Source organism: Diabrotica undecimpunctata, chromosome 4, assembly GCF_040954645.1.
Source record: "Diabrotica undecimpunctata isolate CICGRU chromosome 4, icDiaUnde3, whole genome shotgun sequence".
Lineage (NCBI taxonomy): Eukaryota > Metazoa > Arthropoda > Insecta > Coleoptera > Chrysomelidae > Diabrotica > Diabrotica undecimpunctata.
In genome coordinates, this window is record NC_092806.1 from 148,495,100 (window position 1) to 148,520,027 (window position 24,928).

Below are 24,928 nucleotides of genomic sequence, written 5' to 3' on the forward strand. Positions count from 1 at the left end.
TATTTTTGGTTATTTAATCAATATAATTATAAAATTTTCAATATTATGATGATTACATTTTTCTGATTATTACACCATGTTAACGCATATGAAAGATCGAGCAGTTCCGTATGGGTTTCGTGTTATTAGCTGTGCTAGGAAAATTTGAACTCTAAGGTTGACGTTCTGGAAATTTTAAATATAAGTGACGTCACTTATATTTAAAACCTATATCATTACATATATAATGATTGTGCAGATTGACTCCCATATAAATTTGTAACGACGAACGCGTGTATAGAAGTACTTCTACCAGCAGTCCCACTGGACTGCCACACCCGTTTTTTTTCTTATGTTGAGGTTGAGATACTCTGTAGGGAGGACAATGTAGAAGGCTTACATGAAAACTATGTTGTAGTCTCATTTCAAAACATTCTTTTTTTTTTAATTCCTTCATATCTCTAAAAACAAATGAAATATACGGTTTTATTCTTTAAGATGTGTTTTAACTGTAATAATGTCTTTCACCCTGTATAAGCCAAAAGAGAAGTTTTAGTAAAACTTTTTGCCAACAGTGTATCCGTTAATTCGTTGAAGTATATTTGTCTACTTGGTTTTATATAAATATAAGTTTATTATGTAAATAAAAAATAAAAAAAATCTCTAAAATTTATTGCTACATTTACTATCATATTCTACTAACTGAAACATACAAGCGATTTGTCTGCCTTAGACATCCGTAGTTCGGAATTCTATTCATAGTATTCGATTTGAAAAACGTCTCAAATATTCAATAAAACCAACATATAAAGTTTACATAACGTTACGATATTTGGAAATAAGCTCCTGATAATAACAAATGGTATTTATTGGTAGTAAAAATGAATTTACGGGTTTCTTTTCTCGTATTTACAAATTTTAGTTTAAAACCATGTTTGGACGAAATAAAATCGACTGTTTTAGTGTGTGGTTAAAGTGAATATGTAGGTTGGCAAACTATAAATTATTGTTTACTATTGTATTTGTTTAAAAAATGTGATATGAAAAATATGCAGGTGTAATGATAGTGGCAAGTTCGTAATTTTTATTACCATATTTAAAGCCTTTAATCCTGTTATCAATTTCTTTTGGATGATAAAGAACGGTGAGTTAAAAACCAAAAATATTCTTATTATTAAATTATACAGATTTGATTAATGTCTCTTAATAATTAGAGCTCAGATTTATAGACGACAAAAATTTAACAAAAAGGCGCATAAATAGGGTGGTCCTTAAGTAATTGTACAAAATGAAACAGGGTAATTCCAGCAATAATCGACACAAGTCAGTGGGGTCACCCTCTCCGATTTGGCTGAAATTTTACACACATGTTGTACTAGACAAAAAAACATAATTGTCAAATTTTCAGACCTTAATATTCAAAATGGAGGCCGTGACGCGCTATTGAAGTTTCACGCTTTTTATCAATTTTTTTTTGTGTTTCGACGATTTTTTTAGTACAGCGTGCTAAATATGCTTAAACAAATATCCACTACATGTTTTCCAATGTAAAATTTCCCGCTGAACACGATCCCGGTGTCAGAATTGCCATATGACGTCATGTAAAGCCACAAAATGCGAAACAAAGCGCTTTTTTTGAAAAATTCATATCTCAAAAACACCCTCTTTAATTTTTTTCAAATTTTCACAAAAGACGCCTTAATACAGGTACTTTTGAATAAGAGTTGTCTCAAAAATCCTTTTTATATGTTTGAAGCCGCTGCGCCCTATAAAACTCCAAAAAACGCGATTTTCCCGCCTTTTTTAGAGCTTTTCCTTCGTTTTTCAGCTTCCAAATAACTTTTAGAGGTTTTCTGACAACGAATTCGAATTCTACGAAAAATTTTACACAAAAAATGACTATTTTGAATTTATTTATTACCGATTTTACCGTTTTAGAGGGGGGCGACACAATATTAAACGCAGAATTGCGCGCTGTAATCAATACATTTTTTGCGCTAGGATTTTATTAATATACATATTATAATATTTGTTCGTCTATTTACACAAGGGTGTGTGTGTGTATGTATGTGTGTGCGTGTGTGTGTGTACATGTATATATATATATATATATATATATATATATATATATATATATATATATATATATATATATATATATTTTGTTGTGATCTGCTTTATGATGTTTTATTATTAATTAACACTAATTTAATTAATCCAATTATTTAATTAATTGATTCACTAATTTATGCAGAGTCATACAATTCAATTACTATTAAAAATTCTCAGGGTGCCTTTTTAATTTTACTTTAATCAGTTTATTTTATATATCTCTTCTAGTGGGTTCAGTATCTCCTAGTTGCTCATAATCGGGATAGAACAGGAAACGGAACTAACATTAAAACAACATAAATATGCACACAAATTATTATTTATTTTCAATAAGCAATACGATGAATGTTAATAAATAACTTTTTGTGGGCAATTATCTTTCCCAACAAACTCCTATACTCTAAATTCAATTTTAATTACAAACTATCTATTGATCTGTTTTATAATAATATCTACTAAAAAAAAAATGACCATATAAAAATATAATTTATTCACAAAAAAAATAACTCTTTGAAACTTGGAATCTTAGTTCGTATGCTTATATTTGACTGACCTTTAATTTTTTTACACCAATGATGTCTCCTCTCGATCAAAACCACAGTTCCTTCCTTGATTGATTATGTCCGGCTACCATCAAATCTTTCCCGTTCTCAGCATCGATCCAAACCGCATACCAGCAAACTACTCCTCCGAAAACACAAGCCCAAGCCTCTTTTGACCGGTATTCTTTATTCACAAATTCTCCTTTCTTTCTCAATTATATCTCGTGGACTATGCAGACTCAAAAGAGGTATTAATCTTCTCAATTTTGATCTGCTCTCAGCTTCCACCTTTTTCACTAACAAACGAAAACACTGGTACTCAGATTGACTACACGAAAAACACGCCTTCTCTTCTGGTCTGCCGGTAACATAATAATCCTTTTCAATCTCCCCAGACAAACTTTAACTTTTAACTTTTAACTTTTTTTAACCAATCATAAGCATTCATCTTTCCCACTTATTTTAGATTTAGAAAATTTCCAACATAATATTTAAAACAAATAAACTACTTTCACTCAAATTACTTCTCAGAAACCATTAACAATTTTGCCTTTTTCAACAGAAATAAGTTTCCAAATTCTTGTTATCTTATATCTAAATCTAATTCTTATTTACTTTCGAAAAATGCCCACCGCAAAATACAATTACAAGTTTATTCTTAAATCTATAAAATTATACGGGTTCCATTGTCCTTTCACTATTCACTCAGTCTTTCAAGGAAAAACTGTTCCGTCACGGAACAATGTCTTCTATTATTCTAACTATTACAAATAAGTACAGGGTTGTATTTTAACTTATATGCCCGCGGTATATTAAAATAATAAAAAAATTCTTTATTATATTTCTGATCGATAAACTGATCCATAACAATATATATATATATATATATATATATATATACATATATATATATATATATATATATATATGTATATATATATATATATATATATATATATATATATATGATTTTTATGTTCGCACACAGTTATAGGATGTATTGATAAACTTTCTGAAGAAAATATGGAAGCTGAAATATCAATTTTACCAGAAATCAAACCGAATGTTTATGCGTGGCAAGCTAAAAATGTACAACTCACAGTTCCTTATAATTATATTCTAAATGATGTAACTGTGTGCGAACATAAAAATCACCTTCAAGTAAAATTAGGCAGGACAAAATGTAACTTTGGTCTCTTTATAAAACAGAAAAATGACAAATAAAGTATTATTATATTACAATAAAGTAATATTATATCACAATTATAACAGCTTTGGTGATTTATTTAATTATGATAATACACATACACACACACACTCAAACACACACACACACACACACACACACACACACACACACACACACACACACACACACACACACACACACAGACACACCCTTGTGTATATAGACGAACAAATATTATAATGTGTATAATAATAAAATCCTAGCGCAAAAAATGTATTGATTACAGCGCGCAATTCTGCGTTTAATATTGTGTCGCCCCCTATAAAACGGTAAAATCGGTGGTAAATAAATTCAAAATAGTCATTTTTTGTGTAAAATTTTCCGTAGAATTCGAATTCGTTGTCAGAAAACCCAAAAAGTTATTTGGAAGCTGAAAAACGAAGGAAAAGCGGTAAAAAAGGCGGGAAAATTGCGTTTTTTGGACTTTTATAGGGCGCAGCGGCTTTAAACATATAAAAAGGATTTCTGAGACAACTTTTATTCAAAAGTACTTGTATTAGGGCGTCTTTTGTAAAAATTTGAAAAAAAGTAAAGAGGGTGTTTTTGAGATATGAATTTTTCAAAAAAAGCGCTTTGTTTTGCATTTTGTGGCTTTACATGACGTCATATGGCAATTCTGACACAGGGATCGTGTTCAGCGGGAAATTTTACATTGGAAAACATATAGTGAATATTTGTTTAAGCATATTTAGCTCGCTGTACTAAAAAAATCGGCGAAACACGAAAAAAAATTGATAAAAAGCGTGAAACTTCAATAGCGCGCCAAGGTCGCCATTTTGAATATTAAGGTCTGAAAATTTGACAATCATGTTTTTTTGTCTAGTACAACATATGTGTAAAATTTCAGCCAAATCAGAGAGGGTGACCCCACCGACTTGTGTCGATTATTGCTGGAATTACCCAACAATAGATTCTACACTTTATATTATTACGATTTAAGCCAACTTTTTATTTAGAAAAAAACCCGCTTTTACCTAATAAGGTTTTTAGCGGAACGGTAACAATTAATTACACTTTACTTATTAAATTACAATCTTTTAAAAACAAAAGTAGTTCATCAATATTGTTATTTGAGTTTAAAATATTGTTAAGATTGTTTGGTAGATGGTATTTAATTCTATATTAAAGCACATGTTTTACTGTAAGGGGTGAACCGCACTGATCACAAATTGGGTGTTCTTTTTTAAACACATGTTCATGGGAAACTGGGTATGTCCAAGGCGTAAACGGGAAATGATCATTTATTTTCGTCTAGGTACATCGGGTGGTTGCCATGGTCCAATTTTATTTTTTATTTTCTGAAGCTTTTCCATTTATTGTCCCAGATCTCGAAAATATAATTCATAAAGTAGCTTTTTAGATCCATACTAACAGACTAGAGAGACATTTGGGTACTGTTATCATTTATGGCTTCTTTGGCATTTCGGTCGGCTGCTTCATTACCTGCTATTCCGACGTGTAATGGGACCTAGAGAAACTTGATACTTATATCTTTAGTATGTAATCAATTATGTCTGCCTTTATTAGTAAAGCTAATAGATGCTGAATGTATATTTTCTTGATTAGGTGTAGTGATGACATAGAATCTGTCACGATTACCATTTTGTTCACCTCATTCGCATTTGCATGTAGTAATACTTGGTAGATTTTATAAAGTTCTCCTGTGAATACGGTTGTAGTATCTGGAATTCTATGTTTGAGAATCTCTGTGTTGTTAATTATTGCCACCCCGACTCCATTTTCAGTTTTAGACGCGTCTGTGTAGTATACCGTGTAATCGGAATGAGAGTTAATTAGATCTCTAAAGTGTTCTATGATAAGATTTGGGTGAGTGCTATTTTTTTTTTGGAATTGTAATAGACTACAGTTGAGTATTGGAATTTTTACAATCCAAGGTGGACATGAAGATATATTTTTGTATTGATATAAGGGTGGAAATTGCTTCCAGTTAAGTAGTTTCATTGCATGATGGATTCTGCGAGAATATGGAAGATTGAAATTTGACGAGTCATTGGTCATAGACATGTTTAAAATGTTATTTATTGGAATTCTTTTATTTACATGTATCTTAATACGTAGTTTAGGGTTAACAGCTGTCTACGAAGCTTTAGCGTGGGTTCACCTATTTCGGCTTGTATGCTATTTATCGAAGTTGTTCTGTATGCCCCAATTCTAATCCTTATGGAGGTGTTATGTAACAAATCCAAAGGTTTTAACGTTGTTTTGCTGGCAGATGCATATACTACACATCCGTAATCCATCTTGGAACGAATTAAGGATATATATAACATGAGCAGTGTTTTACCATCAGCACCTCAAGTTCTGTGAGCTACGTACTTTAACAAATTAAGGCCACTTAGACATGAAAGAAGTAACTGCTGAATATGACTTTTCCAATTTAATTGTTGATCAAATATGATGCCTAGGAATTTTATTTCGTTTATATAGGAAAGTTTTTGACTCTCAAGAGTGAGGTTTGGTTTATCCTCGACATGTTTCTTTGAAAATAGTATACATTTTGTTATATTGAAAAAAAAAAAATTTAAAACCAGACATTAGAGACCAATTCACTAGTTTATTTAAGTGTTCTGTCGGTGAGATAGCCAAGCGAGCTGGGCGGGCGGTTTTCATTCGCTTTACTGCGAGTGGATGTGAGTTCGATCCCCAGCTCGGTGTACAGAAAACAAAAAGGCTAACGCAGCAGTTTAAAATTCTAAATGAATCTGCGGCTTAGACTAGAATATGCTGGTGTCTAATCGGCCTATGATGGAGCAGTACGGCAAGAGATAAGGGCTTGCGGCTCAGTGATACTCCTCCATAGATTCCTACCGAAAGGGCGAGGTGCCTAAATACCGGTGTATATATATTTAAGTGTTCTTGTAATATTGACGCCACATTAATAACGTTCTTGCCTTTGATGTAAAAAATCATGTCATCAGCATATAGTCTTGCCTGAACGGGTTTCGCAATGATTTTTATTATATCGTTTAGACTGATAATAGATCCTTGTGGGATTCAATTCTGTTGTTCTCTAATATAAGATATAGCACCGTTGGCTCGGACTTTAAATATTCTTTGAGTTAAAAAGTTGGTTATGTATGCCAAAATATTTCCTTGATATTTTTAGAATGTTCAATACACTGTGTCAAAAAATATACTGTGTGCCTTTTTTATTTTTTTTCTGTTAGAACCTATATATTTTTTCAATAACCTTTTCATAGCCTCTAGTTTTCTTAACATTCCTGTTTCTTTCTTTTTTATGGCTTATACGTTCCATATAGCAATTTCCACAACTCTTTTTCGTTGCAATTTTAGTCGCTGTTACTTTATTTGTGTAAAAAGAAGAGATTTATTTTTTTAATAAAATAATTGGCTATGTAAACATTATATTAAACCTCTAGAAAAAAATTGTTTCCACATATCATTACATTTGATAGACGTTGCCTTACATATCTAATTTAGTCTAATATAAAAACACTCACAAATATTATATATTTGTGGGCAATATCCTAACTTTTTAATATGTAGGCTTGAGATTGAACGATTGCTAAAGTTTAACAGCTTTCCCTTTTGTTTAAATTTTTAATCTCTTTTCTCCAGTGCGTATGTTTCGGCCTATAAAAAGGACACTTTTGCATTAATTTTAAAACCCTCCCTTACCCAAAAACCCTCTTCAATGATGGGTCTAGACATATCTCCCCAATAAATCAAATATTCATTTTTGGACCGAGTGTTGGGTTTTATTATGTTTTAACAATGTAACCAAGTCTTTTTGCTGTTTGAAATATATAATGCTGAAGAATGATATAAAATGACAATATTTACATATTTTTACCCATAAAAAATATAGGAGTTTGTGATGCAAAGTGCTTAAAACATTTTTTGTTAATTTTAAAATTACGGTTTCTTTTTTGTATCGATATAATAATTACTATTTTAATGGGAATACGCCACAACTAAAAGTTAAAATAAGCTTATTGACATTTCAATTTCAACTTTGGAAATCGTTTTTAAAATATTATTAATGTTTGTATTTTGAGAATGATAATTCCCATTAAAATAGTAATTACTTTAAATTGTAAATGTGTAAATAGTAATTATTTACATTTTGTGTGAAGTGACGCTAATTTCTAATGTTTTCCATCTTTGTAATATTTCTTATTGTGGTTTAAATATGTTTTCTTGTTTCTCTTTGATTTGTCCATTTTAATATGTTCTCTGACAAGTTCTGTATGACGACGTATTTTTATTTAGTTTTATCGGCAGTCTTCTGTGACATTTTTTAAGATAGTTTTTTATCTTATTATCTCCATATACAACATGGAGATCTCAACAGAGAAAACTAAAACGATAGTGATATCAGCGGAACCGAGACGATGTAAACTAGTCGTAAATAACAAAATAATAGAACAAGTGATGAAAACCGGATACTTGAGAATAAAACTGTCAAGCTACGGAAAAGTGGAAGAAAAAGTACAAAAATAAGTGAGCAAACAGAGCAGCAGGATGTCTCAACAACACAATCTGGAGAAACAAATACCTCACAACGGAAACGAAAACAGGATATATAAATCAACAATAAGACCGATAATGACGTACACAGCGGAAACAAGAGCAGATACGGCGAAAACACAAAGAACACTGGAAATAACAGAAATGAAAGTCTTACAAAAAATAACAAACTAAACTCTAAGAGACAGAGTAAGAAGTGAGGAAATACGAGCGAGATGTGGTATAGAGGAAATAAACGCGTGGACCAAAAGAAGAAAAGTGGAATGGAATCAACACATCGAAAGAACGACAGAAAATAGAATAGTACGAATAGCAAGAGACAAATCGCCAAATGGAAGAAGATCATTGGGACGACCGAGGAAAAGATGGTCAGACAACGTCAATTGAGGCTAAAAACCGAAGTAAAACAGGCATTAAGCCTATTTATAAAGTAGGAAGAAGAAGAAGAAGAATATTTTTATACTTAAAATTTTTTAAATTGTTTTTCTCTCGTCTGATTTCCTTTATACCATTTTTTCTTTGAGTTTTCTTCTTTCTTCTAATACTTGAAGTGTATCTCGGGTTGTCTTTATTCTGTTCTCTTTAGTTTTTTTGTCAAAGATTTGTAAGTAGTTGGGGTAATGGGATTATGATTTCTGCAAAAATATGTTTAATTATCGAGAAGTTTGTATTTGAGCAAGGAGAGATTGCATTTTTATATGGCAATAGACTAACTTGATCCATGTTAAAATTTGTGACTTTTATTCTTTCTATTAGAGGTATACAGTTTGTTGTCTTTTTAATAGAGAGGATGCCAGGGTGGAAAATTTAAGAGAAAAGAGGATGTTATTTTTGAATTGAAATTTTGGCCATGTAGTTTAGTGATAATTGTTGTCACCTTATGCTTAGAGGTGACTCCTTAGCTAGAACTTGTAGACCAAATGGTGCTAGTTCTAAATGCACTAAGTGCCAATCTCAAAGCTATAAATTTAATACTATTAAGCTTTTTTAAGGTAGTTTTGCTTACAACGTTATAACAAATACCGTAATCTAGTTTACACCTAGTGTTGCCCAAAATGGGTCTTGGTCTTGCAGTCTTGGTCTTGTTCTTGCGTTTTCGCAAGACCAAGACCAAGACCGCCTAATTTTAGCAAGACCAAGACCAAGACTGACCGTCCAAGATTTACGCAAGAACAAGACTAACCTGCGAGACTCTTGCGTCTTGCAGTTAGGACGGAGTGTCGTTTTAGCGAGTATTGTAGTTCGGATATATGCTTAGAGACTTTATGAGAAGCAAAAAATATCTAACAAAAATTTAGAAAAATGGACTCATGCGCATTACGAACAATACCATAAACATACATCAAAAACATCAATCAAAATATTCATTAAAAACAACACATTTGACACGTGCTCAGAGGTAATAATTACAATGTAAAAGTAAAATATTTTGTACATCATTTTCCAGCATACGACTTCTTCGCTCTGAAATTAATTGTCCAGATTTTAAGAATAGCCGCCCTCTAATCATAAAATAATCTTGCATTGCTACGTCGACAGTAATATCGTATCGAAATATTTCTAAAAATTTGTCACCTTAGCTAATAAAAAATATAACACTTACGGACATTAGTCAATTACAAAGTAATGTTTGTATTTTGAGAACGATTTCCGAAGTGGAAATTGAAACGTCAATAAACGTACTTTAACCTTTAATTGTGGCTTATTCCCATTTAAATAGTAATTACTTTATTCCAATTTACGGTTCTGGTAAAAGTTAAACCCAAAACTTAACTTCTTCTGATTGTTTTAATGATAAATTGTTTAAAGTAAAGTCAGCTCAATACCGAGATCTGTTTTTATTAAAAATTATGTATTGTGTTTTTCTCTGTAGAGAAGTTAAATCCAGTTTTTAACGTCCAATTTTCGAGCAGAGTTGAAAAATTTTGTAAAATTTATTTGCCGTTGATATATATTTGATTTAGTATAAAAGCCGATGCCGTCTGCATAAATACTGACTTTACATAAGTAGGTGCTCTAATTTCAAAAATAACACTATTGATTAATGCAATTAGGAATAATGGTGGACTTATTATGGAACCTTAAGTGATTCCATTATCTAATGTTTTTGTTGAGCTTTTAAGGCCATTTATCCTAATTTCTATTGATCGATTATTTAATAAATTTAAATAACAGAGTTATTACAACTAGTTATCAATGTATTAAGACAGTAAAGCAAATATTATAACTTGTTTTTTAAATTTGGATAATATTATATTAATATTAATAATTTATTCTATTTTTTTTATATACGTCGTAACCGTATTTTTCTTTCTTCTTAATTACCATAACACAATTTCAAACAAAAAAGTTTCGAAGTTTTTAGATATTTTCTTCTGGTGCTAAACTTCATGAAACATAATTTATTTCAATTTGAAAACCAATCTTACAAGAAATATGAATCGATAAAGAGCAGTCAGTTATTCATGGCTAATATTTTTTGAAGTAAATTGGAAGTTAAAATCAGCTTTAACTTTGTTTACGAGAAATTGTTACTTAGCTGCGACTTAGACACGTAAAGCTGAATATTTATGATAACAAAAATTTATTACCAATTTATTTTAGCAATCTGTTGATTTTTATTTGAAAAAACAAGTCAAAAGTGTGACAACATGACCTAAATAACAAACAATATGATGTAAATGTATTTAATATCATTTAAGTAATTTTGTCGTAGTCGGCAATAAACATCTTTAAACTCAAATAAGGAAGTAGCAAAATATCTTATTAACTGTTTGAATAATAGTCATGACAGTTTACTGTGTTCATTGTACTGTTGCTGTTTACTGTTATTCTTTCTTGTTTCGGATCTAGAATAATTTTTGCTCGGATCAGTCGCTGTCTGTTTGAAATTTATTTATTACACTGACATCTTTTACTTTAGCAATCTTATTGCTTAGAATAAAGTCAATTTTGTTCTTAGTGGTTCTTTTTGGTGCTACCCAAGTACATTTTCTGTTCGATTTTTTTTAAGAATGTATTTATAATTGGCATGTTTTGGTAGTGTGCAATACTTTTTCCACAATACTTACTCCATACTTTTTCATGACTTGTTCGTTGCCGTTTCTCTTTCTTACTTTGGCATTTTCAGTAATCTGACAGTAGGATTTTGATTGAGGGGTACAGCGGTCAATCAAAATCCTACTATCAGAAATTTTTGCGCCAATACTTACGCTACCCCCTACGTAAACCTCTACCATTCCCAGTACCAGTAACGCATTGTAGTGCATCATCAGTGTAGCAGTGTCTGGGGGCTCGGTAGACTGAGACATCGGAAGCCTTGAAGAAGACATCGAAGAGGATATCGAAAAATCGGCGCAATGATGACAAATAAAACAAAACAAACGGAATTATGTTTATAATTATGATTTATAACGTATTTCTAGTCTTCATGAGGAAGGTCGTCATAATACTCATGGTAATCTCTCGGCATTAAGTTCTTTAGTTGCTGTAAATCCAAGTATTCCTTGTAACTTTTCTGCGTTTAGGGTACAAATTTGACAAATCTTAAAACGGTATTGTATTGATTCTGAAATTTTTCCGTTGATTGAATAATTTATAGTCCTTAGAAAATCTAAGGTTATAAAATATTTCTTCAGAAATATATGTATACATGAGAGCTTGAATTTCGGTAACCTGAAAAATTAAGACAAAAAACACCGATCCCATATAGTCAAAAATAATGATTGCAGTTTACTAAATAGCATTACCTAATGATCTCCCTTCAGTTTTCCTGGTTTTATGTAGTTGTAAAAATTTAGCTGTTTAAAATTCTTAAAGTAGGAATAGTTTAATTATCCAACTATGTAAGGTTTTGTTTTGATACAGGGCAGCGACAGCCGCTTATACGTATTTCGACCTCTTTAGGTTTCGCTAGGTAGAAAGATATCATTTTTGAGGTAAAAATAATTAATTATACTTATTTTACCTGCTCTCTCCTAATGGTTGCACTTTTTTTTATTAATGTAACAAAAATCTTTAAGACAAAAATTATTTTTAAATCGGTTAGTACAGCTTAAAACAAAACATAACATTGAAAGAAATTGAAGAAAACAAACCAGCCAACTCCTAGCGAATATTAAATATTTAAAAACGGGAGGTGAGCAATTACATCTAATTAGTAAATAAATAAATATTCATACTTTGTATTATTATCCATATGATAGTGTCCTAAGAAATAAATTGTATGAAGCCATGGATGAATTCCACATCTCCGATAAACTGATAAGATTGGTTAAGGCTACAATGCGTAAAGTTGTTTGCAAAGTCGAAATACAGGGAGAACAATCACAGGCATTTGAAACGCATGTTGGGCTGCGACAGGGAGATGCGCTGGCGTGTCTTCTTTTCAACATAGCTTTGGAAAAGGCGGTCAGGGATGCCCAAATAGACAGCAGAGGAAACATTTTTAATAAATCATCCCAAATTTTGGCATATGCAGATGGTGTTGATCTAGTTGCCCGCACAACACGCAAGCTAGAGAAATGTATACCACCTTGTCAAACGCCTCAAAAAATATGGGCCTGCAAGTAAATGAAAATAAAACTAAGATAATGGCATCAATACCCAACAATAGAGCCAGAAACATCGGCCACCAATTCACGGTTGATAATTCTACCTTTGAAGTGGTGGACAAATTCACATACTTAGGCTCCCTGATCACCAAGGAGAACGTCATGACGGAAGAAATCAAGCGAAGAATAATCCTAGCAAACAAATGCTATTTTGGACTGAGTAGACATATGAGAAGCAGAAACTTAAGCCAAAAAACAAAAATAACCATATACAAAACCCTTATACAAACAGTGTTGACATATGGGTCGGAGACATGGACCATTTCCAAGGCAGATGAAAATCTCCTGCTTATATTTGAACGAAGGATCCTGAGAAGAATATTTGGTGGCATCTGTGAAAATGGTGTTTGGAGAAGGAGGTACAACTACGAGATATATCACAGATATAAACATATATTTGGTGGTAAAGACGTAGTATCCTTTATAAAAATAGGAAGACTAAGATAGGCAGGACATCTGGCAAGATCACAGCAGAACAACCCTCCTAGAAGATTCCTTATGTCACAACCTGTGGGAAGTAGAAGTAGGGGTAGACCAAAACTCAGATGGAGGGATGGTGTAGATGAGGATGGTAGACAAATAGGCGCAGCAAACTGACAACAGTTGGCAATGGATAGAACTGACTGGCATAATAGACTTGGGAAGGTCGAGGCTCTTTTATAGGGCTATAGCACCGATGATGATGATGATTATTATCCAACTGTTTGTTAATATTTTCTTTCCTTATGTTGTGTTTTAACATATTTTCTGTCATAAATTGTGGAACGATACCCGTACGTAGTTAAAACACCGAATAAAATGGCCGACTTAGGTGAGTTAGCTGTCAAAATCATAACGTTCCGAATAAAACGGAGGTGGCTGGTTTTCGAATACAAATTTACACCAAAACTAGTGATTGTATTGGAGTTGTTGTTTTAGCAAATCATTCGGAATTATAATTATTGTAAACCAACTGCGTCCAAAAACTATTTATATATATTTATGTAGCAAACCATACCTTTTATAAATGATTTTTTAAATAAAATTTCTTTAATTGACTTATTGGTGTTTAACAAAAATTTAAAAGTTACTTAATTCTTGAAATTCTTAACTTTCTTAAATAATTAGCAGATTTCGTTCGGAATTTCTCTCTGTAGGGAAGATCGTATTATGTACTTCGATATTTTTTGCTCTAATCGGTATTAATTAAAAGTTGCCAACTGTAAGTGAAACTGGGTCGAAAAGTTCAAAGCAATAAGTAACAATGTCTGTATTGGATTTTACTTTTCTCGACAGATAAGGAGTGGAAAGGTTTGTTACTTTTTAATGACTTTTCTGTATATGAAAACTTTAATCGAGCCTTTATTTGCGGAATGTCTAATATTTTGTTTCTTTAATCGGTTCTGTCTATATGCGTATTGTTTATTACTTATTTTTATAGGGAAATTTCAAACCTCGCATAAGTTCTCGTGAACTTTTTGAAGGTTATAATTTTATATTGGTTTAAAACTATTTCACACGAAAAAAATTTTACTTTTCGCTAGTTTGCCGCAAAAGTAACTTAAAAATATAAACAATTAGTAAACACTGATTTTAATTTCAACTTTATTTATTTGATACATTAATATTACATTAAATTTGTATTTTTTATAAATAATATTCTTTTTGTTTTAGGTATGTACAACAGTTAGTTTTTTCTTTCTAATTTGGTAAGTTGTTTAGTTAGTTATTATGTACAAATTAAACTGTAAACTGTTTTTTTTTATTTACAAATTCGCATCAACCCGAAGGTTATTAGCGAGAATCAGATTTACAATATTAAATATATTATAATTAACAAAATTAATAGCTTTTAAGTAGTTTAACATATTTGTGAATGAACAATTTGCACCAAGTGCTTTCTCTAAGTTTATTAAGATACCATAATTGATTCTTGCTGTGGAGAAAACTGGGCAATCTACAATAAAATGTTTCACCGAGAGTAGGGATGGGAAAAACCTACCGGTTTTAACCGAAAACCGGTTTTTTTACTTCGCAATAACCGGTTTTATCGGTTGTTTATTTGTCCCGGTTATAACCGGTTTTTTATTTTTAAAGTAAAAACCGGTTATTAGGTTTTTACGGTAATTAGGATTAGGTTAGGTATTATTTTGGATCCCACTCATAATTAATATTTTCAAGTAATTATTCCAAACAAAACCATAATTTAAATTTTATTTTATTTTATAAATACGGAAGCAAATTGAAAGTGCAAACTTGTAACCTATTTAATTAAAAAAACCGAAAACCGGTTTTTGGAAAAATCGGTTTTTTTGGCCGGTTATAACCGCCAGGTTAAACCGTAAGCAAAAAAAAACCGGTATAACCGAAAACCGGTGTTTTGTCAAAAACCGCCATCCCTAACCGAGAGTTTAACGTTACACTGCTCACATTTTGGTTCGGATTCTTTAGTAATTAAGAACTTGTGCGTGGCACTGTTATGACCTAATCTAAGACGAGTTATTGTCACTTGATCCCTTCTTTTAGTGGGGAAACATCTCCATGGTTTAATGTCCGGTTTAATATTCCGAAGATTGGACACTGAAAATTCCCACCGGTTTTGCCACTCACTTAGGATCCGCGATTTGATAACACTTGAAACATCACTAGCTATCACGTATTTCACAATAATAGAGTCAGCTGAATTGACGGCTTCACGTGCACACTTATCTGCTTCTTCATTGCCTCTAATACCATTATGTGATGGGATCCAAATAAAGATTACCTCCTTATTACAATTTTCTACCAGATTTTGTTTTATTTTTTCAAGAATATGATTCTCTGGGTATATTCTTCCTATAGATTGTAGTGAGTTTAGTGAATCAGTCAAAATTATATATTTCTGATTTGGTGAGGGTATAATATATTTGAGTGCCTCGTATATGGCATATAATTCTGCAATTAGAGTACTATCGTGTATTGGCAACTTATATTTTTGACACATATTAGAGGATATAACTGCTGCTCCCACGCCATCTGTTGTTTTTGAAGCATCTGTATAAATTTGAGAGAAATTTGTATACTTTGATAATAAGTTTTGAAGATTTTGATGTATTATACTATGGTTAGTAGTGTGTTTGTCCAATGATGTTAGGGTAGTTATTATTTTAGATACTCCCAAAGTCCATGGTGCAGCAGGTTCAAAAGTAACGGGAAAGCAAGGAGGTAAGGTGGTGTTCAGAGATGAGAGATCTATTTTGATTCGGTGGTAGAAAGGTTTATGTAGACGTGGTTTATTGGAGAAACATGTTGATAATCGGTTAAGGTGATCATATTTAAAGGTGTGGTTGTTAGGATTTGCATTTGATTTAATTGCATAGGTTAACTTAAAGTACATTCTTCTGTGATATAGTGATGGTTCAGCTGCTTCACAATACAGGCTTTCTATTGGTGTGGTTCTGTAAGCTCCCAAGACAATGCGGAGTGCAGTATTGTGTATATTTTTAGGGAAGACTCAGTAGCCGATGAATATGCTATCCACCATAGTCTAATTTAGATCTGATTAGAGTTCTGTAGAGAGAGAGCATAGTTTGTCTATCTGCCTCCCAGTCTTTTTTAGATAGTGATTTAAGGATATTAAGTCTTGCTTGGCATTCGATTGCCAATTTTTTAATATGTTCTTTCCAATTAAGATGTTGGTCGAATGTCATTCCTAGAAATTTTACATTATTTTTTCGAACTAGAGGCTTGTTAAATAGTGAGAGTGGAGAGTGATTAGGGTAGCTTTTCTTTGTGAATAATATAAATTGTGTTTTTTCTGTAGAAAATTGAAATCCACAATTTTGCGACCATTTCTCTAGTTGATGTAAAAACGTTTGTAGCATACTGGTGATGCTTTCCATATTTTGGCTTCTCGCATAGATAACAAGGTCGTCTGCGTATAAGAGACCTTTCAGTGGAGAGTTCATATTGGCTAGGACATCATTTATTGCTACTAAAAAAGTGTAGGGCTTAAAACTGATCCTTGAGGAATACCATTCTCTAGTTTTGTTTTTGGTGATAGCATACCATTAGTTTTAAGGTGGAATGATCGATTGGTTAAGAAATTATTAATGAAAGCTAGGCAGTGTCCTTTGATATTTAAATTATGTAGTTTTTTAACTATTAGGTGTTTCCAAGTGGTATCATAATTATGCTCCCTTGATGTCAAAAAATATTGCGAGGCATTTTTGATTGGCAGCAAAAGCTTCAAGTACGTCATTTTCTAATGCTAAAATATTGTCCATTGTTGACCGATTTCTACGAAAACCACTTTGATTTGGAATTATTAGGTTTCGATTCTCAAGAGTCCATATAAGCCTTTTATATTCAATTTGTTCCATTAGTTTGCCCATAGCACATGTCAAAGATATTGGTCTATATGGATTTGGATTATTTTTTGGATTGTTTGGTTTTAAAATTGGTATAATAATAGATTCTGACCATTTTGATGGAAATTTATGTTGCATCCATATTAAATTAAATAACTTTAGTAAGTACTGATAAGCCTTTGAAGGTAAATTTCTTATAAATTTTACCGGAATATCATCAGGTCCCGCTGCCGAATCTTTAAACAAGGTAAGGGCTTTATTGTACTCTTCCATTGAAAACGGTGAGTTTATAGGACTTTTATCTATTTCGTCGAAATCAATAATTAGTTTATGTTCTTCATGTTGCTTAAGTGTGATAAAACTCTGGTTATACTGGGTATTACTAGACCTATGTTTATAAGTGTTAGCCATTTCTTCTGTGATTTCGTTGTCGTTGGTAATAACCTTATATTGAATATTAAGTGAATTGATTTTTAAATTCAAATTTTTTCCCGATATTCGTTTTATCTTCTTCCATATGTCACTCATAGGAGTAGAGCTGTTTATTTTAGAAACATAATCAATCCAGGACTGACGTTTAGCTGTCTTTATTGTAAGTCTAGTTATGGCTCGAGTTCTCTTATATTCTAGTTGGTTTTCAAGTGATTTATTTCTTTTGTATTTATTAAAGGCAGTTTAACTTTCTCTAATGACCTTTTTACAAGATTCGTTCCACCATGGAACTGGTGTGGAGCGTTTCGTTGGAGCTGTTTTACCGATTGAGTTTTCAGCTGCCTTAATAATTATTTTGGTCAAGTTGTCTAGAGATTCTTCGACATTAATTATTGTTGTCGAGTACTTGTTTATATCCTCTATTTGTTCGGCAAAAAGCTTCCAATCTGCTTTATCCATTTTCCATTTCGGAGAAAAATGGGTTGTGCGGTTATGTTGGTTGTTTTCTATAATTAATGGATAATGGTCACTGTTGTATGTGTATTGCATTGGATACCAAGATAAATGTGGGTAAAGATCGCTGTCACATATTGTTAGATCAAGTGGAGTAGCTTTCTTCAGTTCTTATATTAAATCTAGTCGGGCTTCCGTCATTTAAGAGAGACAAGTTAAGATGATCTAAAATTTCTTCAATTACAGTACCCCGTTGGTCTTTATATGCTGATCCCCAAATCTGATTATATGCGTTTAGGTCTCCCAAGATGATTCGTGGAGTAGGAATTTGTTTGAAAAGATCCTCTAGTTCGTTTCTGGATATTACTGTTCCAGGAGGTAGATATACGAGGTGTGTTTTTTAAGTAAGTACCGTTTTGGAATTAAAAAAAGACGTGCAAAGATATGGCAATAATTTTATTTTTACATGAAAGCCTGTACTTTAATCTACTTTTCTACATAATTTCCGTGAATATTGAGGCACTTGTCATAACGTGGCACCAGTTTTTGAATACCCTCCTGACAAAATTCTGCCGCCTGACTTGTTAACCACTGCATCACAAATGTTTTGACTTCGTTATAGTCTTGAAGATGCTGACCGCCCAGGTGTTTCTTCAAGCGCTGGAACAAATGGTAGTCGCTGGACGCTAGATCAGGGCTGTATGGAAGATGATCTAGAGTTTCCCATTTAAATGACTTGATAAGATCTTTGGTCTGATTAGCCACATGTGGACGGGCATTGTCATGCAGCAAACGATACCCTTACTCAACTTGCCACGTCTTTTGTTCTGGATTGCACGACGCAGATTTTTCAATGTCTCACAATAAGACGCTGCATTGATTGTCTCATTACGAGGCAGAAACTCCACAAGCAATACTCCTTTTCTGTCCCAAAAAACTGTGCACATGATTTTCCGGGCAGAAATTGTTTGCTTAGACTTCACTCTTTTGGGTGATGATGAATGTCGCCATTCCATGGATTGTTGTTTCGATTCTGGTGTGACGTAGGCCACCCACGTTTCGTCACCAGTAACAATTTGGTCTAAAAAATCTTCACATTCATTGTGGACCGCTCAAGGAAAGTCAATGCACTGCCTAAACGTTGGGTTTTGTCAACATTTTTGGAACCCAACGTGATCACAATTTCCGGTAATTCAAGTTCTCGGTAACAATGCGATACAAAACACTACGAGAATACTGAGGAAAGCAGTCGGACAATGATGAAATTGTAAAGCGTCCGTGTTCTCTCACCTTTTCGTCCTCTTTCTGTACCAAATTTTCATTAACGACCGAAGGACGCCCACTCCGTTCTTCATCATGCACATTTGTGCGTCCATCTTTAAATGCTCTCACCCATTTCCTTACCATTCCATCACTCATAATGTTTTGTCCGTAAACTTCAACGATCTCATGATGAATATCGATCGGTTTTACGCCTTTAGCACTAAGAAATCGTATAACAGCCCGTACTTCACAATCAGCGTGACTCACGATTGTTGGAGGCATCTTAAACACTGGCGTAAACAAGTATACAATGAAGAATCAGACTGTAATGGCGTCAGTGCGTAGACAAGGGATGTAGGTAACCAGCTCTCATGCGCGGAACGCCGACCGTAGCGCTGCGGCGGCGGAATCGCAAAACGGTACTTACTTAAAAAACATGCCTCGTATATTGCAAAGGTTTATATTAGTTTTTCCAATGACGGTGACAGCAATGACCAAAGTTAGTATTTAGAGGTATTCTTATCGAGTCATATGAATTATTAATTAAAATTGATACTGTAAACTGTTTGTTAACATTGGACTGCTATATTTTAAGAAATTATAAAAGCATAATTTTTTACTCACGTATGATATTTCAAAAAAGTTTTTTTGCGCCATATTGAGAAATTAAAAAACAACTCATCTCCAGGGCGCGATAAAATTTCTACATTATTTTTAAAAAAATGTTCAGATATCCTCTCTATTCCACTATCAGTAATAATGCGTTCATCTTTTAATGCACACTCTTTGCCTCGAATTTGGAAGAGTCCTTCGGTGACACCTATATTTAAAAAAGGTAATAGGTTGGATCCCAATAATTATAGACCAATAAGCCTTACACATGTTATTTTTAAAGTTATGGAATCAATTATCACAGAGTCTCTTTCAGAGTTTTTGCTTCGAGAAAAAATGATTCCTTTATAACAACATTGATTTGTGAAAAGTCGATCAACCATGACTAATTTACTGTGGTGTGTTAATGAATGGTATTGGAAAAATAACGAGCTATAGATGTTATATATTTAAACTTTGCAAAAGCATTTGATCGGGTACCAAGAAGAAAATTGATGTATAAACTAGAACACTTTGGCATTTGCAGACAACTTCTTGAGTGGATTAATGATTTTTTAACAAATCGGGAGATTTGTGTTAGAGTTGGCAAATCGCTATCGTCTAAAAAACCAGTTTTAAGTGGTGTGCCTCAAGGATCTGTTTTGGGTCCGCTACTATTTGTGTTGTATGCTAGTGACCTTGATTCTCATATCATGCTAGGAAAGCTTTCTACACAGACGATACAAAAATATTTACTGACCCACTTTTAAATGGACAAGACTTACAAAGTGACCGAGTCGATCTTCAAGTGGTGTTCGGATTGGATGTTACCTCTAAATAGAGATAAGTGTGTAGTTTTACATTAAGGAAAAAATAACCCGCGTTTGTCTTATTCGATAGATGGGCATTTACTGGATACTGTGGGATCATATTGTGACCTTGGTGTTACAATTACTGAAAATTTGAGTTGGTCGGAGCATATTTCAAAGATCACTAAAAAAGCGAATAGTAAATTATACCTACTTAATAAGACTTTTACAAAAATATCCTTTTCGGGTTCTATTCGTTTGTATAAAACTTATGTCCGACCGCTACTGGAGTACTGTGGAACAGTTTGGTGCCCAGAATTAGTGCGCAATAGAACTCTTCTCGAAAATGTCCAAAAGAAAGCCACCAGACTATCTTTCAAACGAAGAAGGCCCGATTACCCACAAAGACTTTCTTTAGAAGGGTTATCAACTTATGAAGCTCGGCGACTCCGTGGTGACTTAATTATCACCTTCCGAATTTTAAAGTTTGGATATGGAAATCTGCAGCATTTGTTTATTTTAGATCATCACAGCAGACTACGTGGACACAGTTTGAATTTAAAAAAGGAATCCTTTTCATGGACAAAGCGCTAACATTTTCCATGTAATCGTATTTTTAGTATATGGAACAGTCTCTCAACGAAAATTATAAATTCCCCATCTATAAATTCTTTTAAAAACCAACTAGACTGTAACATGTTTGTAAAATGAACAATACTGTATACAATTTACTAGTTCATAGTTTATTTACGTAACTAATTATTTTGTAATGTACTATTTCATTTTTCTTGTAAATGGGCTTATGGGTCTTCCCAGCCCCTATTACTATGTAATAATAATAATAATAATAATAATAATATGTCGCTCTGATGGTACCTAATGAGGTTAAAATACGTATAAGCGGCTGCAGATGCCCTGTATTGAAATTAAATGTATACCGTCTTTCTGTTTCTGAAAAGTTTTTAATACTTTAGGGACATGTATACCAACATAATAAAAAAATTAACGATTGGACCCTCCAAATCCGCGAAATTTATTTATAGTAATATATCTTTCTATCATTTTTGGTCAAATATAATCAAAAATATTTGGGTGTGTTATTTGCTTTCGTAGAAGAATTACTATTTTTCTAAAATGATAAAAAAGCCACACGTGCTGAGTTTATCTAACATACAGTAAAGCAAAATAAATATTCGGTTCTTATAAAAGACGACAACTAATCCCAATGAGGACAAAACGTCTTAAAACACTTGAAACATCTCAAAAGATCTATTTCTCAGTGAAGAAATTACCGGCTTGTCCCGACAAACTCACACAACCGTTTTTGTGCGAAGTTCCTGAGTTCTGCGTTGAAATTTTTATAAAAGTCTAAATCGATATGTACATTACGAATCGAGCAAAGAGAGCAAAGTGTATCGAGACACTTTGAGGGTGCTTTTAATGCTTCTTTGTGTTCCGGAAAATCCAAATCATTTAGACCTATAGGTACACCTGAGACTCGACTCGCTTGATAAAATTCTGTCTGTAGGAATGATATTATTTATTACGTTTTCTGTTTATTTTAATAAATAAATACGACTGTTACTGAGAATATGGCACATATTAACAGATTTTCATATTAATTTGAAGTATGTAAGTATACCATAATTATTTCTACATTTATGTGTTTATATTCTAGAAAGAGGGAAACACAACATGAGTTTTAATAAGCATAATAATTTTTATTCAGTCATCGCTGCCACTTTTGTATTAAATTTTATGAAAACCTTCAATAATATCCATTATACCTATAGTTATTATACACACATGTCCAAAAGTTTGGAATATGTACAAATAATATATCTACGCCTATGGTGGTTTTAAAACTGTTGTTGATATTCATTCTAGAGGGTTTTTAAATGAAAATGATAAAAAATTTGAATCGTTTTTGTATGATTTTGGTCACATTCGACTGATTAGCGTATTTACACATTATTTCCGTCTTTGTTTAAATTTTAATTGAGCCGTTTAAAAATGTCTAGAAACGTGATATCTCATTTTGACAGATCCAGAGTAATTGCTTTGTTACAACAGGACTTTAGTCAAAGTCATATCGTGAATATTGCTGATGCTACTCAGAGTGCTGTATCGAAAATAAAAAAAAATTCCAAGATAAAAATGAAGTCAAGGATCGTCTCAGAAGTGGTAGAAATCGATGTACAACAGCAGCACAAGACCGGCAAATAACATTTATAGCTCATAGAAATCGTCTGCAATCTACAAGTGGTATATCGAGAGAAATTTCTAGGCTTCAAGGACTGAATATTTCACGGCAAACAATAACACGCAGACTAAATGCGGTAAATTTGTATCGTAGAAGACCGCTATGTGTTCCTAAACTAACCTACCAACACAAAATAGGAAGGTTGCAATGGGCTAGAGAAATGGTGCATCATGGTCCTAACTGGAATAAAGTGATGTTCTCTGATGAGTCAAAAATTGACTTGGTATCTGAATTCGCGAAGAACACTGGTTTGGAAGGCCCCAGGACGACAAGCCCCACTAGAAACAGCTAAACCGCTTGTCCCATTTGAAGGTGGCAGTATTATGGTTTGGGGTGGTATTATGAGTGGTACACGGACGTCACTGCTGGTTCTGGAGAGAAGAGTCACTGGTGCTGTATACATCAAGGAAGTTTTAAATACTGTCGTACGTCTATTCCGAGGGGCAGTAGGTGATGAAATTGTGTTTATGCATGACAACGCACCTCCTCATCGAACATCAGCAGTACAAAATTTTTTTGAAGAAGAAGGAATATCTACATTACAGTGGCCCTCGAATTCCCCCGACATGAACATTATTGAACATGCTTGTGACATTCTCAAAACACGCATCAAGAAGCGAAACAATTCCCCTATTACACTTTGAGAACTTAAAGATGCTGCTCGTGAAGAATGGAAAAGAATTCCGCAAGCCCAGCTCAACCAGTTAATCGGCAGCATGCCAAATCGCCTACAGGCTTGCATACAGGCCAATGGAGGAAATACTTATTATTAGTTTTATTAAAAATTATTTTTTTCTATACTAATTTATTTTTAAATGTAAGTTGTACATTGTAAGTTTTTCACTCCAAGAAAATAAATATTTTTTTTGCATATCGTTTATCTGGTTTTGAGATTTATTCAGTATTGTTGATAATTGAAACAAAATGATGTTTAACTATTCAGATGATTTTATATATAAAAATCAATAAAAAGTTGAAATATTCCAATATTCCAAACTTTTGGACATATATGTAGTTATTGAAGAAAATAATTTTAAGACAGTTTTAACCTTCAAATTTTCACTCACACATCACAAATTACGGTTTGTTTGTGTCAATAAATATCAAATATATCAATAAATGTCAGTAAATAATGCTGTAAATTTTGCAAAAGTGTTTATTGTCACTTATTTTTTCCTTCTTCTTCGTCTTCTTAGCCTTCTCTTGGACGTTCTTCTTCTTCAGGTGCCATCTCCTCTACGGAGGTTGGCAATCATCATAGCTATTTTAATTTTTGAGGCAGTAGCTCTAAATAGTTGTTTTGAGCTGCATCCAAACCATTCTCTCAGGTTCTTAAGCCATAAAATTCGTCTTCTTTCGATTCTTCGTTTGCCATCTATCTTTCCTTGCATTATGAGTCGGTGGACGTTGGCCTATCCCAATTCCTTCCATTGATCTATATCCTGAGTCTAACATACTTCCAATTTTTTACGGCTATTTTTTTGATATCGTCCACCCATCTCATCTGGTTTCTAATGTTGTATTGTGGCGTTTCAACGTTGGTCTTTTAGTCTAGCAGTATGACCTGCGAAACTCCATTTTAGTTTAGCAGATTTTGTTGTGATATTGGTAAGATCAAAAACTTTTATTTTTGATCTGACTTAGTCATTCTTCTTTTTATCTTACTGGAGTATACCTAAAATTGTTCTTTTTATTGTCCTTTCTGTTGTGGCTAGTTCATTGATATTTGCCTTGGTTAGAATCCAAGTTTGACATTTATATGTCATGATATGATAAAATGAA

At 32.8% G+C, this 24,928-nt stretch overlaps 1 protein-coding gene across 2 annotated transcripts in view; it reads left to right on the forward strand.

The window, feature by feature from the left end:
* The window catches only part of Oct-TyrR (Octopamine-Tyramine receptor), a 243,012-nt gene that overhangs the window by 58,543 nt on the left and 159,541 nt on the right, over positions 1–24,928 (forward strand). The window contains exon 1 of one of the 2 annotated variants that reach the window (XM_072530486.1): positions 932–1,123. The exons of the other annotated variant lie outside the window; for it this stretch is intronic. The gene's annotated coding sequence lies outside the window, so the exon portion shown is untranslated. Of the gene's footprint in view, positions 1–931; positions 1,124–24,928 lie in introns of those variants that run through there. 2 annotated transcript variants of the gene reach the window in all.